Here is a 16,717-nt window from a genome sequence, read left to right as displayed (position 1 = left end):
GCAACTGGATATATTCTTTCATGCCCCAGTAGGCTGTAGACTTTATGGGCTCCCTGACTTAAAATCAGTCTTGTTTCCACCTCAAGCTGGGTCCCCTTATTCACCCAGCCTTTAGCCTGGTAAAGCCAATTTTCATATCAGTCCTTTCCCCTGTCCTGTAAGCTCTCTCTCTGTTTTTAAATATTCTTTTTTTTTTTTTTTTTTTTTTTGAGATGGCTTTTTTAATACATATTTCTGTATTCTGTATTCTGAGATTTTCTGTAAATACTTCCCCTTTTTGATGTGACTGAAGTTCCAGGTAGGTCATGGTTGAATCTTTGAATACAAACATTTGCTTTCAAACACTCGGACACTCCAGGTTCCTTCACCAACTTTGTATTTACCACCATTGGCTTTGCCGCCATTCCACCCTCATGATTGCTTCCAGGATTTGTAATTCAGCAAGAAGGGTGAAAAGTGTTTGAGATCATCAAGGCATGAGGCTTGAAAGCATTAAGTAAGTATGAGATGGAATAAAAATGCCTGAGATAAGTACACAGCAGTCTATCAGCAATAAGAAAAATAGAGAGTGATCCAGAAGATTTGGCCAGATTTGATTTCTCTGCATCCTCATGATTCAGTTTTTATGCCAGGGAAGAGGCTTGTTCCAGGGAAAGGAATAAGGAGGGCTGGCAAGAGGTCATGCAAGAATCTATTCAGGACAGCACACAGTTGCTGACAGCACACAGTTGCAATCCCTGCATGGGCTGGCAGTGCAGAGGTCCATGGTCAGTTTTTCACCACCTCCTCCTGTAGCCTCTTTCTTTCTATTAACCACAGCAGCAGCTTCTATGTTCGACATAAACTTGGAGCTACAGGAGACAATTCTGTAACTAAACAAAGGATGGAAAATGGTTTTTGCTTTCAACTAAACTGTGAAAAGATTGAGCTGTATAGTAGAAAAATGAATACTAGGGAGGCTTTGCCTTTTTACGCACTTAATAGCATAGCAATCTGTGGGGGTCATGTTTTCTATCAGCTGAAGAAAATTGTATACATCTAATGCATACCATCTAGCTGAAGGCATACTTACAATAGATGATCCTTCACAAAATGTCTATGAATTCTTTAAATGTTCAATTATTTTGTGTGTTTATGGTAATTGTATGTCTCAGGCTCACTACCGTGAGATGAAATATACTTTAGCACATGATTCAGTTTCTTAGAGTATATTGCTCTAATATTTAAACATGGGGAAAGGAGTTGCTGATTACTTTTTAGTCATTACTTTTGATTTCTTGGTTTTGTAGATTTAATCAGATCCCATTTATTTAAATACTCAAAATTACCTTGTGATTTAAAACATGCAGCTGGTTATGTTGGTTAGTGTTTAATACAGTGAACAAATCACTGCTTTTTCATGTTACAGTTTTTGTGATGCTTTATATCATGCTAATAAAAATGACATAATTTTCCCTCAGTACTTTTCATTTTAAAAACCTGTAAAGCCTTATCACAAGTATAATAGCAATATGGCTTTTTGTATCATCTCCATTTTACAATAGTAAAATAATATGAAATCTCCTGGCACCATCCCAAGCTATGACTTTTCCAATATATGCATATATGAACTACTTTGTGTATAGAAAAATCTCCTTTATGCACTGCATGAGATCTGCTTAAATCTGTGGGGGGAAAAAAATCTTTTGTCATACTACTGAGTGTTTTATTCTTCCAACATTCTTTTTTCCTCATAAGTTTTCTTTATGTTTTTAAGGGGAAGGATGACAACTCAGAATTGGTGAGTTCCAGCCTCAGAGACCCTGGTTTTAAATCACTGGAACTGGAAAAAAAACAGTAGCACCACCAGTTAGTCTGGGATCTTATGGAGGGCCCATGTTTTGCTCAGTGGCAGCGGGGTTTTATCAACAGGAACAACAATAGGGAATTGTCTGCTTGCAGCCTGTGGGAATGATCAGGCTTGCCTGAGCTGAGGAGTTCCATGAAATGATTGCGTTTGCAATGTGCTTGTACTATGTATGTCGCCCATTGATTACAAATGCCAGTCACTTCACAAAATAACCGGAATTGCAGCATTCAACTATCTGACCATTCCATGCTGTAATTACATGACACCAAGGCATTTTGAGCATTGCATGTAATGACTACTGTGTTACTGCTGCAGTTCTGTTATGAAGCCGGATGCCGTGACATCCTACTGCATGTATGTCCTGCTAGGTGGACTCTTTTGTAAGAAAGAGTCCCCAGCAAATGATCAGCGAGAAGTTCATCACAGAGATTCTTATCATGAGGCAAGCTAACCTCACCAATTAGCAGTTTGATCTCAAGATACTTTCCAAAGAGAAACACTGTACTGTAGCCATTCCACAACACACAGGTGGGCAGTGCAAGTGGCTGTTCAAGTGGTGACCTCTTCTACCTCCAAGTGCCCACAGGTGTTGGGGTATGGCAATGGGACTGAAACCAGAAACCCACAATCTGAGCCTGACAGCTTTTGCTGCCTGAGCACTGCCTAATCCATGTGAAACCTGGACATCTTTGCAGCCAGGGGACTTTCCAGTGGAGATACAAAGGACATGCTTGCAGCACTGATAGCATCTCATAATTCAAAGGATGGGGCAGTCATGGAAAATGCTATCCATGAGATGCAAAAACTCAAGCTCAGATTAGACACCTGTTTAGTGTTCATCTCACCATGGACTTACTGCAGCCTATGGATATCAATGGCCACCTACACAAGGAAGCTGTCCTGCTCTTCACGCTCATTTCTCTGTCATCTGCTGTCTTTCAGAAGGCAATCCTGTCTCTGTGCCTGAAACTGCTCTGGATCACCATGCTTATGCTAATGTGACTGTTCTCACTGAGGCTACACCGTTTTCTTTTGCTGAGTCTCTGAACAGATCCATCAGGAAGTACAGAGCTGCCCACCTGAAGCAACCTGAGAGGCCTGTAGTTCTTTCCTGTAGGGATCCCAGGGAAGCTCCTCACAGGGAGCCCTCCTCCAGGAGTCATCACCTTTTGCCATCAAAACACCACTGGCAAATATGAGGGAGACCACACAACCCAAATTTCTGATGCAGAACTTACGGCAAAATACAATAAACGCAGTGAACCTGGAAGACTGTGGTTTTCCCCTTTGCAATGGCTGACAGAGGCAGCAGAGACCTGTGCTGCATAGCGGGCATCGGTGCAGACAGAGGTGAGCTTACCCTGCTATGAGAAAACATAATTCTCCAAGAGATGCACAGAGGATCATCCGACTTGTCTTGCCAATATCTTGTTGCTGTTCCCAGATATTCTGGCAGTAGAAGTTTTGAAAAAATGTAGTTGAAGCAGCCTGAGAAAATATGAAACAAACAGATGCAAATGTTTCAAAGCAAAACAGAAGTGTAAAAGTTGATAACTCAATCAGGAAAATAAACTTCACTTTATGAAACAGCATTTATTGCTGTTGGTTTAAAAGTAAATATAAGACTCCATTATTTTGTCTATAAATACAATAGAAAAGTAATTTTTACATACCCTTTTGAACTAGAAATTGTCAGGAAATAGGTTTTTCAAAATAATGCCTAGCTGTTTTTTCCTACTCCTTTTGCAAAGTAACTGATACTTTCAATCTTTTTTTTTTTTTTTTAAATGACCAGTTACTCAGTGTGACTTGTAAAGCATAACCTCAGAAAGAAAAACTGAGCACAGCTAGATTGAGAGTGCAAAGTAAATCCCAAAATTGAAAGTTGTGTATTTATTACTAAGTACATACTGGGGAGCAGGCAGAACCCCATAAACATGAAATCACTGTCTATGTGCAGTCATAAATCTTAAAAGCACTATTTTTATCAGCAAGAAAGATAAGTGATGACTCATTTTAACTTTATGCATTTGTACATCATCTTGTTTTCTTTGGTTGCTTTTTTTTTCCTCCCCTACCTATAATCTCTTCAGAGGGTTAGAGCATTGTCTCTACCTATTTTTATTCTCTAAATGCCTCCAAAATACAAGAAAGGTTTAGAGGAAGGATGAAAGCTTTGTGCTTAGTGTAGTCCATTGTTAGCCAGTCTGCTGGTGACAAGTATTGACAAGATTCCCAGTAAAAAGTCAAGAGATGCAGGAAAGGAAGATTAGGTGGGGAAACTCTAGGGATTTAGCGTAGGGATGCATAGCTTTACAGGTGCTGTGTAGCCCCTGCCTTGCACACACATCCCAGTGTGATACAGGAAAGGGTGCTCAGGAAAAAGGGAGATTGGGAGCAAGATGTTATACCTGCCGGATTAATTCATAGAATCATAGAATCATAGAATGGTTTGGGTTGGAAGGGACCTCAAAGACCATCTAGTTCCAACTCCCCTGCCATGGGCAGAGACACCCTCCACTAGACCAGGTTGCCCAAAGCCCCATCCAACCTGGTCTTAAACACTGCCAGGGATGGGGCCTCCACAGCTTCTCTGGGCAACCTGTTCCAGTGCCTCACCACTCTAACAGTAAAGAATTTCTTCCTAACATCTAATCTAAATCGACCCTCCTCCAGCTTAAACCCATTACCCCTTGTCCTGTCACTACACTCCCTGATAAACAGTCCCTCTCCATCTTTCCTGTAGGCCCCTTCAGATGCTGGAAAGCTGCAATTAGATCTCCCCGGGGCCTAATTCATCCTGCCTGAAGCTGAATGTCTAAAGGAAAAAGGGCCAATGGGCCAGATGATGAGTTTTCTCAAGGGCTGGGTTTGTATCATAGACTGTGGGCTGAGTGCTCCTCATCTTGGAGTGCTGGTTTGACTTCACCACAGGCCACTGAAGGTTGGATCAGTTTCAGCTCATAAGAAACAGGCCAAAACGGATATTTGTGAATTCAGAAGCATTAGTGATTTTTGCACGAGTCACCTGCTGTATAGTTATGCTTGGTGGAGATGGCAAGAAGGAAGTGGTTTCAGGAGTGCTTCCTCACCAGTGCAGAGAGTGGCTTGAAGCCAAACTGGACACAACCCTTGTGGTCTGTTTATGGCTGTATTTTTGGTGCCTGCTCTAAGGCCATATGCGCTGTGTCTGTCTCCAAATCTTTCTCTGCAATTGTTTATCATTCAACATATCTGTCCTTCAGGTGTCAGTTGAATAGAAGAGTAATCAATTAAGACTTTTGAGAAAGATCATACTTTTCAGTTGTTGATCAAGCCAAACACAAATCACATTTTATATTAAGGTGACAGATGAAGGAGATGAACATGCCAGGGGAGGGCACTGCAGTGGGCAATACTTGCACTGTAGTTGTGTTTTATTACTGTTGACCCTACATTTTTCTAAGTTCATTCCCCAGATCTTTATTAATGTACAGATCATGATATCATAGAATAATTTAGGTTGGAAAGGATCTCTGCAGGTATATCATATTTTATCCTCCTTGAGAAAAAAATATAGAATGACACTTTCAAATGTCATGAGAATAATTAAAGTTAAATTAAAGTTAAAATAATTAAATTTATTTTCCCTTCCTCTCTATACAGGAAAAGGTTTAATCAGAACAAACTGGATTTTAGAGATTGTACTTGGGGTCAATAAATCAGATCACACATTTACTAGGACCATCCCAGTCATTCCTGAAACTACGAGGCCAAATGTTAGCATCAGTCATACAATATTCACTCAGCTGCATTTGGAATGAGAATCTAGCTTTCATAGCAACATACTTCTTGAAAATTGGCTAAAAATAATGAAGTAGAATTATAATTGATGGTGGTCTATACAGTACTACAAACTAGAAATAGCTAGTCTTTTAAAAGTAGTTCTTTACCGTCCTGCTTAATGCTGTGAAATCTGCCACAGAGATAGGGGAAATAATTTGATACACAGTATTTATACTTCAGAACTCAAAATACCAGTTTTAATGCAAGGCTTTGTCAAAGCCACAGCGTTCTTCTGAAGGTGTTGCCCTCAGAACTATAGCCCTTAAAATGCGCCACCGACAGCTGTAGAGGGGAGAGAAGGAGACTTCATTCTCGAAGACATGCCCCAGCAACCTCCTGGTCAGTGTGTTCTCTTAATTTGTCAAGAGAAGGTCTGTGTGATGTCTGCTGAAATCTGAGGGTGCGCACATGATCATGGGTGCGCAGAACACATGAACTTTCAATAGGCTCATGATACGGGCACGGAGTTGTGCAGCCCACAAATGATCATCATGATGATTACATGTGCAAGTCACTATTGGTACAATGGATCCTGACACTTTTCTTCTTCATAAGCAAGGGTGATGTGGGAAAGACCCTACCTATTTGGCTGATTGCATAAAATCTTATCAGAGAAACTTTTCACCTGGTTTGTCTAAAAAGCCTGTGGGAGAAAGTGGTTGCAGTGTGACATTGGAAAATACAGTTTCAGCACAATACCCAATCCACTTTGCATGCGGCTATTGCTCAAATGAGAAAAAAACGAGTGTCATGAGCCAGCTGGACACATCTTTTGCCCATCTGTTCCATATTTATTTATTTTTTCAACATTTGATTTACTGTTTAATGTTTATATTTCTCATATTTGTTACTCAGTGGAGAACTACGAAAAGCCGTCAACGCCTCCTTCCCTCCCAGCCGCCCTGGAATTCCCACAGTCAAAAATGGCTGTGAAACCAAGTGCGAGCTTTGTCACCAAGCAGATTGACATTTTATTTATGTGCTTATAACACTTTCAATAACTGTATATTTTCCAGTTATCTTCAGGCACTCATCACATCAGTAGCATAATATTCTCCAGAATAAAATAATGTCTAATTTGACTTGGGAGTTTTCTCCTTTCCTTCCAAAGAATAAATAAATTTCTAATAAGTGAACAAAACATAATCCTAAATCTAGTACAGGAGCAATCCTAAATCCTCAGACCCTCTCTTCACTTCCCGTCTTCAAAAGACAAGAAACACAGTGTGTTTATTCTTGGAAAATTTATCAGATATTCTTGGGGAAAGAACTGGAGGGAAATGAATCCTAATGCCGAATGTGTCTCATAGGATGTGCCTTTCAGTTCCGATTTAAGTCAGTCATTGCATCTCTGGGAATTGTCAAGGCTGCTAACCTGCTTTGGAAAGCAATTTCACAGATACAGTCTCAATAAATTAGTTTAGTTTTGTTCTTACAAGACTGTTTCTTCATACTTGTTAATATTTGTATTGTAGCCCTACTGCCGGAGGGACACAAGAAAAGAGAACTGGGAGAAGAAAAGAGCTACCAAGTGACCATAACCTTAATAAGCATTTAATGATACAAGAGATCCCCTAACAATCACCACTCCTGGCAGCAGGGAGAGCTGGAGCCAGATCAGGTTGTTCTTGCTTAGAACAGCTAAATCTTAAGCACTCCCAAACATCTCAGACCTGGCAAGCCTAGGAAGCCTACATGCAGGAGCTGCAGTTTTGAAGGAGTTGCAGACCACGATATATGGTTTGTGATCGGTATTACTGCAGTTCAGCAGTGACCACTGTCACAAGCACTCTCTACTATTTTTGCTGGGTCAGGAATACAACCTGAAGTTACTAGTTTTATCAGCACTGCAGGGAAATCTGATTTTCCCTGGAAGGAACAACAACTTGAAGTGTTATCCTGCATGTCTAAGCTTGGCAATGTCCGCTATTTTTCTCATGAATCCATTTCACGTGCCGTTGTTTGGAAGACTACAGCTACTCAGCTCTGACCTATTGTCTGAATTTCCCATCTTGCATCCACTATATAGGGTAAGCAACTGCATACACACAATGCAATAGGAAACAACCTACTTTTTACCTCCAGTCCTACTGCCAAGCTCATGACACCAGTTCTGGATTTGCAGTTTCACTTGGATTTCACATGCCGCTGTTTGGAAGGCTACAGCTACTCAGCTCTGACCTATTGCCTGATAGGACAAAAATGGTTACAGGGCACAGGTAAAGTCCTGCAGATCTTGAAAATGACCTGAAAAGATGTAGATATTTTTCACATATGTTTAGGGCAGCATCAGACCCACTCTCAGTTAAGCCAGCTGCCTGGGAATTGCACGTTGCAACATGCTGGGGACATAGGGTTGGGCTCAGTAGGACCCTATCACCTGCAACCAGAGAGGTGCATTCCACCTGATGCAGCTTTTTGCCTCTTAGCTGATCTCTGTCACAAGAGGAGGGGATGATTTAAAGAAGTTCTAGTTTTTCTCCATCTGATTTCATGACACAAAGTCACAAGATATAGTCAAGGATCTGTTTGGAAAGAGAAAAATTATTTTTGAAGTAAACTTCTTAAGTTCTGTTATTGATACTGTGCCAAGATCATCTTTATTTGTGTATGTGTAGGGCCCAAGAGTTAATAACTACATTTAATCAGTAGAAAGCACTTTTGCAATTAGCTTTATTTGGAACAGTGTCTGGCTTTATAACATTGATTTTACACTTCATTGGATTGATTGTTATATTGCTGTAGAAGGAGCACAGTATTTTATGTATGCTTACTGTTGTTAAAGACAAAGCAGAGTTAAAACACTTACTACGTGCCATGGGTGCTACAGGTAACTAAGAGAAAGTAGAAATAGCTGCAAAAATAAGAATCGCTTTCTCCATACCCACCCAAACTTTCCTGCCATCTTCATGACACTTGTCATGAACCCAGACAGAATGGATTGGATTTGATGCAAAGTGCCGGTGTTTTCTTGTCTCTGTTTTAATATCCAACACTAGTGCCATGGGATCAAAGGGAAAAAGCAAAACCCTGGAGAGAACTTGCATGAATAAAAAGTGCCTCCAAACAAAGCCTGTGTCTGTGCTTCCCTCCCCAAATCTCCCGGACAGACCAGCCTAAGGCAGGCAAATGCCAGCTGATGTGTAGTAGCGATGAATCAGCGTGGCTCGCCCCGAGCGTAGTGCGTGAGTCCTAATTGGGTTTAACATACCTGATGATAGCTAAATCTCCTCCACCCACTTTAGCCAGCTTGTGTGGGAGGTATGAACGTAGCTGCAGGGAGAAAAAATGATCAGATATTTTTCCATACATTGTTCTTCATATTGTTAAGGGGAAAAAAGTTCTATTGTGTGTTTTATTACAACACATTCATTGAAGTATACAGACACACCCTTGGAAGAATGGAAACAGTTGTTAGGTTAAAATGACAAAACCACTGTAATAAAAAAAAAAGCCTAATTCATTAATACCTTTAAAAATATTCTAACCAAAACTCTACTTATATGACCAGGTTTTGTTACCAATATAGTAACTGCTATTTTTCTCCTTCTGTTCCCAGACTCTTTGTGTACTCATGTATAGGAGCGTTTTTAGGATCAGATCCTTTTGGAGGCAGGGGCGGTGTCTAAGCTATGCGAGTATCCAAATAACTAAGAGTCAGGCTGTCTCCATGGGCAAACAGCAGTGTAATAGGATGTGGGGAAAAATGAGGGGCTTGGAGATGCTGCTATTGAAGGGAGCCAAGCCCTTGTCTTGTCCAGAAGGTGCCACATCCCTGAGATGAGAATAGCAGGTTGTGTGATGGCCGGGGACTCCAGGACTTATCTTATATGGCTCTTCTGCTTCCTTTTTTGTCTGCCAAGAGCTATTAGCCACACACATGCACAAAGAAAGCAAGAATATAGACATGCTTTTAAAAAGCTTGCGCTTGAATTGCTGCTTAAAAAAAGCATATTTATACAGCCAACAAAGCCAACAATATCTCCCAGCCAGTCAGTTATGCTCACTATTTGTTGTAAAATACACTCTAAATACTCCCCTACACTCCCCAGTCAGCCCTCCCACACCAGCGGAGGACCGCTGGCTGCAGCGTCCTGCCCTTGCACTCTGCTTTTGACTCTATTCAGGCAGCATTAGAAATACCATGCTCCATCTTGTCACTGGGTTGATCTCTCTACAGGAGCAATGGTATTCCTCTTTCATGCAACAAGAAGCAACGCTCAGTTCTGGGGGAAGGGGAGAAGAAAGTTTCAGGTCCAATAGTCTCCCATGTAAATCCACTCTCATATCCAATGCAGTAGATCTCGCTGTGGCTGGATTCTGCAGAGTGTTTTGCGCAGAAGAGCATCTTTGTGGGGTCTACTATGCTCCTGAAACATCTGCTGCACTTTGATGTTTAAAATCTTTTACTGTGCAGTAATTGAAAACTAAAGAATTCATAGGCAGGAAAACACTGAACGATTTGCAGGACACAAGAGAGTCACAGCAGGAATCGACTGAAGGTTTGATTAGGCTCATTAGTCTATAGATGTTGAAACTCATTAATTAATACTGAGTGGTGATATCGATTATTTAATTAGCAGTCTCCAAAGCGATGCAGCTGCTGAATTTTGTATTGTAGTTATTTCTGACAAAAGAACATTGCCTTTCTTTCTTACCTCTTAGAAACAGAGTTAAGAAAAAATTAGAGTTTAGTGCAAGGTTCCAGAATAGCGATTCCAGGGAATCAAGTCTTCTAATTATCTAAAGCACCGCAGTGCAAACTTTCCCAATTGCCATGACAATGTGTCTAACACTGCCATGGAGAAGCCCAACACAAGGTGTTGAGTGGGTGTTTCGTACTCCTTGCTTATTAAAACCTTGGTCTCTGCTCAAACTTTCACAAGGACTCCTTATTAGTGCCAATTGTGGTGATGGTTTTGACCATGTGGATGCTCTTCCTCCAGGAAATGGAATGAGGTCCCACTGCAGCTCTGAAACAAGGATTCCTCAGTAGGAAAACAAATCTGGGAGTTCCAAGAATAGTATCTCTGAATGTGGTTTGAATTATATATTTGCAATGTATTAAAATCCTTCAGATATCAAGCTCATAAAAAATGTATTATGAGGAAAACAATGATAAATAACAATACCAAAATATATTCTGTTCTTTAAGATAGCAGTAGCAATTACTTTTCAGAAACCAGAGGAGAGCAGTGATAGGGCATGGTTAATATTAGTGACAGGCTGCAAATGTGAGATAATTTTACACAAAGCCACTACTCTCACAAAGTATTTCTTAAATTATTTGTCTGTGTTCTAAAATTCATTTGGACTAGCCATACCTGACTCTTAGTGCATATCATTATCTGTTATTATTAAAATAAATCAATTCTCCAGAGATATTATTGAAATAACTTTTTGCATTTCAAAGAGGCTCTGAGCAGTATTACTTGGGTTACTTCTGAAATTAAGGCATGTAAGTGATGAGCATTTCTATAGAGACAGAATGACTTGAGGTCAATGCAATTTTGTCTCCATCAAAATTCATTATACATGTCAGGAAACGTAACAATGAGAAAGGACTGGGAATCTTCAGAGGATGTATAAAGGTCCAGAAGCTTTTGGCTTGGCGTCATTAGCAAATTGTTACTCATACAAATTGAATAGAAGGAAAACAGAGAAACAGAATGGAAGAAAACTCCTGCATACATGCATGCTAATCCGTGTGAGTGTGCAGAAAGCAGAAGTGGCAGCAGTGGAGGTACAGCTCAGAGGAAGCCTGAATGGCCTGTGAGCAGTCCCCAGTGTGTGAGAGAGACCAGAGCAGAGCAGATAGAAGTAAGTTTACTGCTGCTACTGAATTTCAGTGGCTTTGATGCTTTCCCCTTGAAGTTTCAGACCTGTAAGCATGGACTGGGAGGTGGTATTCTTGGCAGACAAGGAGGGCTTTTTGTTTTATTAGGGCAAACTCATAAGTAGCACATTACACTAACCAACAGCCAGCCAAAGGTTCTGAGAAAGGCAGCAGGGAGGCTCAGCTATGCAAATACGAATTTCTTAAAAGATCATTCTCAAAACAAACTTATACATCCCTGGTTCTCCCTTGCCCTCTTAATCCAGAAGCCTCATAGCAAAATTATTCTTGTAAAATACAAATTTCATCTAGTTGGAACTATCCTGATGAGTATGAGTAGTCATCACTTGGATGTTTAGACCAAAGGCAAAAGGCCTCCCTCTTTCCTACTTTAGTTTATGTCTTGAAAACAGGAAGCCCTGTTTCTTGAACCAGTAGGAACATCAGTCACAGCAGGAGGAAGGTGGGAGCTATGTCAATGCACAGCGAGAAATGCTAAAATTTTGTCCCTGTATTAACATTTTTAACAGGAATTGCTCTGGAAACAGGATAGTTTAATGAAATTATGTCTTCTCATGTTCACACCACATACTCCTTCTGCATTTGAACTAAATTTGGCTCAGGTGATCATTCAGATTGTCTCTGCAACTAGTCAAAACTGTAACAGCTGAAAGGGAAAGATGAGCAGACATTTGTTCTGGAATAGCTGCACTGTGGAAGAATGATTCAAAGACCCCTAATAATTTATTTTTTTTAAGTATTGAGAGATACCAGATATTTTCAGCTTTTGAAAGATTTTCATTCAGTCTCTTTCTGATGGTTTAACGGTTTGTTTGATTTTTCCTCACAGGCTGTTCTGAAAAAAAGTTATATGATTGGCTTTGCTTTAGAAAATCCAAAATCTGCCAGAGAAAAAGAAAATTGACATTTCCACATAGCCATTAGATGAACTGGTCAAGTAATTGGATTTATGCACTGTTAGCATAGAAATGGAAAGCTCTGTTTTCATTCATTGCATACAAACCTCTGCTCTACCAGAATGGCCAGTTCTCAGCACAGAATCAGCTTTACAGTTCAGTGCGTGCCTGAGCAAAACATAAATTTGGTCTTTTGGGCAGAGAACTGTATGTCCAGTCATAGAATCTTAGAACCCTAGAATCCTAGAATCATAGAACTGGGCTGGAAGTGACCTTAAAGACCATCTAGTTCCAACCCCCCCACCATGGGCAGGGACACCCTCCACTAGACCACGTTGCCCAAAGACCCATCCAACCTGGCCTTGAACACTTCCAGGGATGGGGCATCCACAGCGTCTCTGGGCAACCTGTTCCAGTGCCTCACCACCCTCACAGTAAAGAATTTCTTCCTAAGCCATCATCCCTTGTCCTATCACTCCATGCCCTTGTAAAATGTCCCTCTCCAGCTCTCTCGTGGGCTCCCTTGAGGTACTAAAAGGCTGCTATAAGGTCTCCCTGAAGCTTTCTCTTCTCCAGGCTGAACAACCCTGACTCTCTCAGTCTGTCTTCATAGGAGAGGTGCTCCAGCCCTCTGATCATCTTCGTTGCCCTCCTCTGGATTTGCTCCAACAGCTCCATGTCTTTCTTGAACTGCGGACCCCAGAGCTGGACACAGTACTCCAGGTGGATGGAGGGGCAGGATCACCTCCCTTCACCTTCTGGTCATGCTTCTTTTGATGCAGACCAGGACACGGTTGGCTTTCTGGGCTGCAAGCACACACTGCCGGCTCATGTTGAGCTTTTCATCACTCAACACCTCCAAGTCCTTCTCCTCAGGGCTGCTCTCAATCCATTCACTGCCCAACCCGTAGCTGTGCTTGGGATTGCCCCAACCCATGTGCAGAACCTTGCACTTGGCCTTGTTGAACTTCATGCGGTTCACATGGGCCCACCTCTCCAGCCTGTTAAGGTCCCTCTGGATGTCATCCCTTCCCTCCTGTGTGTCAGCCACACCACACAGCTTGGTGTCATCGGCAAACTTGCTGAGGGTGCACTCGATCCCACTGTTCATGTTGCCAACAAAGATGTTAAATAGTGCTGGTCCCAGTACCAACCCCTGAGGAACACCACTCGTTACTGCTCTCCACTTCGACATTGAGCCATTGACTGCAAATCTTTGAGTGCAACCATCCAGCCAATTCCTTATCCACTGCATGGTCCATCAATCAAATCCATGTCTCTCCAATTTAGAGACAAGGATGTCATGTGGCACAGTGTCACATGCTTTGCACAAGTCCGGGTAGATGATGTCACTTGCTCTTCCCTTATCCATTAATGCTGTAACCCTGTCATAGAAGGCTACCAAATTTGTCAGGCACGATTTGCCCTTAGTGAAGCCATGTTGGCTGTCACCAGTCACCTCCTTATTTTCCATGTGCCTGAGCATAATTTCCAGGAGGATCTGCTCCATGATCTTGCCAGGCACAGAGGTGAGACTGACCAGCCTGTAGTTCCCTGGGTCTTCCTTTCTTCCCTTTTTAAAAATGAGAGTGTTGTTTCGCCTTTTCCAGTCAGTGGGAACTTTACCTGACTGCCATGACTTCTCAGATGTGATAGACAGTGGCTTAGCAACTTCACCCACCTCATGGACCCATGGATGCCTCTCATCAGGTCCCATGGACTTGTGCACCTTCAGGTTTCTTAGATGGTTTCAGACCTGATCTTCTCCTACAATGGGCAGTTCTTCATTCTCCCAGTCCCTGCCTTTACCTTCTGTGACTTGGGTGGTGTGGCTAGAGCACTTGCCAGTGAAGACTGAGGCAAAAAAGTCATGGAGTACCTCAGTCTTCTCCATATCCCAGGTCTTTTTCCTGTATTGTGCCAACCTCTTTGGATCAAGCTACCAAGCAGACTTTGGTCATGTTATTTTTCTTCCAGGAATAGCCAGCAAAGTAGGAAAATTCTGTCGTACTTTAGCACTCCTGGACTTCTGCTTACACTAGATGTTCACAAAGAGATATACTTAAGCTATTTCTCCTAACCAGGAAGAGATTTCTTCCCATCTCATCCCACAGTGACCTCATCTGGTTATTTATGCTCTTGTCCCCACCAGACCACTTCACTGATCTTCAGCCCTGAAGACCTCTGTCTTGTGATAAGCATGAGCAGCCAGAGCTGCTATTTGTCCGCTGCTGTGGATTTTGATGGAATGGAGTCAAGTTCAGGCTGTTTGGAAAAAGCTGGGAACTTACATTCATGCTAAGTTTAGGCCTAGTATCCCTCTACTAACTGGTAGACAGAAGTTTTCTGAGGTGCTCTGAGTTGCCCTTCTGTAGACTCTACTGTTTACTTAGCACATCTGGGTTCGTAGGGAGCTCAACTGGGTTTCACATGCCACTGAACAAGTGCATGGGAGTGAAATTCATCAACATTGACTAGACACAAAGACACCATCTCTGACTGGGCTGCAAAACGTCAAAGGATAGGAGAGTGTCTGGGGAAGCAACTTTACACATTTGCTCTATTTTTTGTCTCTGAGGCATTTTCTGTTGGTTACTTTTATGAGTACTCTGCATTTACTTATATCTATGGTGTGCAACAGCCTGAACCCAGAGAGGCTGAAAATCTTCACCTGCCCCAGAAGGTAAATGATACACTGCAGTTCGTCTCTCCCAACATGCCAGAAATTTCCACAACAGTAAACTTTGCCTACAGAACTTTTGAAGATCTGACTTGCAGATACCTCTCTCTCTCTCTCATCATTGAGCAGTGTGACCACCAAACTTCTGGCTATGAAGTCCACCTGCTGCCTGGTATTTGATGTACTTCAGTGTTGTCAGTGTTAAGACTGAAAATACAGCTTTGTCTTAATCTCAGAAAGGCAGATACCTGAAAAAGAGAGGTTGTAGGTACCTTGCCCAATGAAGTCTTAAATAAGCAGCCTGCAAGAAAAGAGATTAGAGCTCTAAGAATGAGAAGAATTAGCACTCTGGAGCATGCAAGGACGTGTGACACATTACTATGTTTAGGACAAAGGATGTGCTAAGCATGTGTTTCAGATACCCAATATACAGTATCAATCTATTGTAAGGAAAAATGTTGTAGTTATTTTCTACACTTAGAACCCGGTCAGAGTGCACTGAAGATAAAGAAAAAATGGAGGGCTTTGGATCAGGCTCTTAGAGGACAGCAAACATCAAAAAAACAGGTCATGTTGTGTTTTAGCTGTGCCCAGTGCCAAGGACTGCTTCCTTTTTAAGGGGTTTTTTTTTGGTATAATAAAGTCATAGAGAGCATACTGGGAATTAATTTGCCCCTTTTCTAAAACCAGACAGTCTACTATATAATGTAAATGACACTTTCAGAGTCTGTAATGGCTTTCATGCTTGGTTATAAATCAGTCACTGCTGAGATGCCAGGAAAGTTATAAAGAACTCTGCAGCGTAGCGAAGCCTTGAGGTGTGCTGATGTGCAGAGCAAACAAGAGCACAGTTGCAGTACTCCTTCCTGAATCAAAGCAGGGTTTCATCTTCACATCTTGACCTACCTTTACTTCTCTACCAAGAGAGGAGGAATGGGAAATGCATAATTAAAATCTTCTGCCTTTATTATCACTGAAAATTGATGGGAAAAGCCATTGAACATATCTCTTTGTATGCCATCTGTATTTTTGTCAAGCTCCCTCATATCTGCAAAGCAACAATGTTCAGAAAAGTCCTAAGGCGACATCTCAGAAACGTTTTACCTAAAGTTGGGTTATAACATAGGTCTGAAAAAATTCTTCCCACACCAAGCAACATTTCATGCCAGATTTATGTAAGCTTTGTAGTATGTTCCCTCCACATACGGTTGTCTGGAGACTATCAAAGTAAGCTTTGTAAGGAATTCTGGTAACCATATTAAATCAAGGAAGGGGAAGGTATGTTTTGTTGTGATGAATCTCATTTTGCTGTTTTAGCCCTGCCATATGCTCAGTTCAAGGAAATATGGTACTCCTTCATTGCAGTTGCACAAAGAGGAATTTTTAGGTTATTTAACTCTGAAGACTTTACAGACTAAATTCAAATATATTTTTTTTCCTCCATTTTGACATAATTGCACACCCACATGTGAGAAAGTATATCCCACAGTAAGACACATTTATAGAAAAGCCAGCTATACATATTGTGCTGCATCAACAATGATATCAGTGGAAACAAAAAAAAATCAAGTTCACTTCTATGTTTTGCCTGCGTCCAATTATTGCCTGAG

This window comes from Balearica regulorum, chromosome 3 (genome assembly GCF_011004875.1).
Source record: "Balearica regulorum gibbericeps isolate bBalReg1 chromosome 3, bBalReg1.pri, whole genome shotgun sequence".
NCBI lineage: Eukaryota > Metazoa > Chordata > Aves > Gruiformes > Gruidae > Balearica > Balearica regulorum.
The sequence above is the reverse complement of the archived record's forward strand: the minus strand, read 5'-3'. Positions refer to the sequence as shown.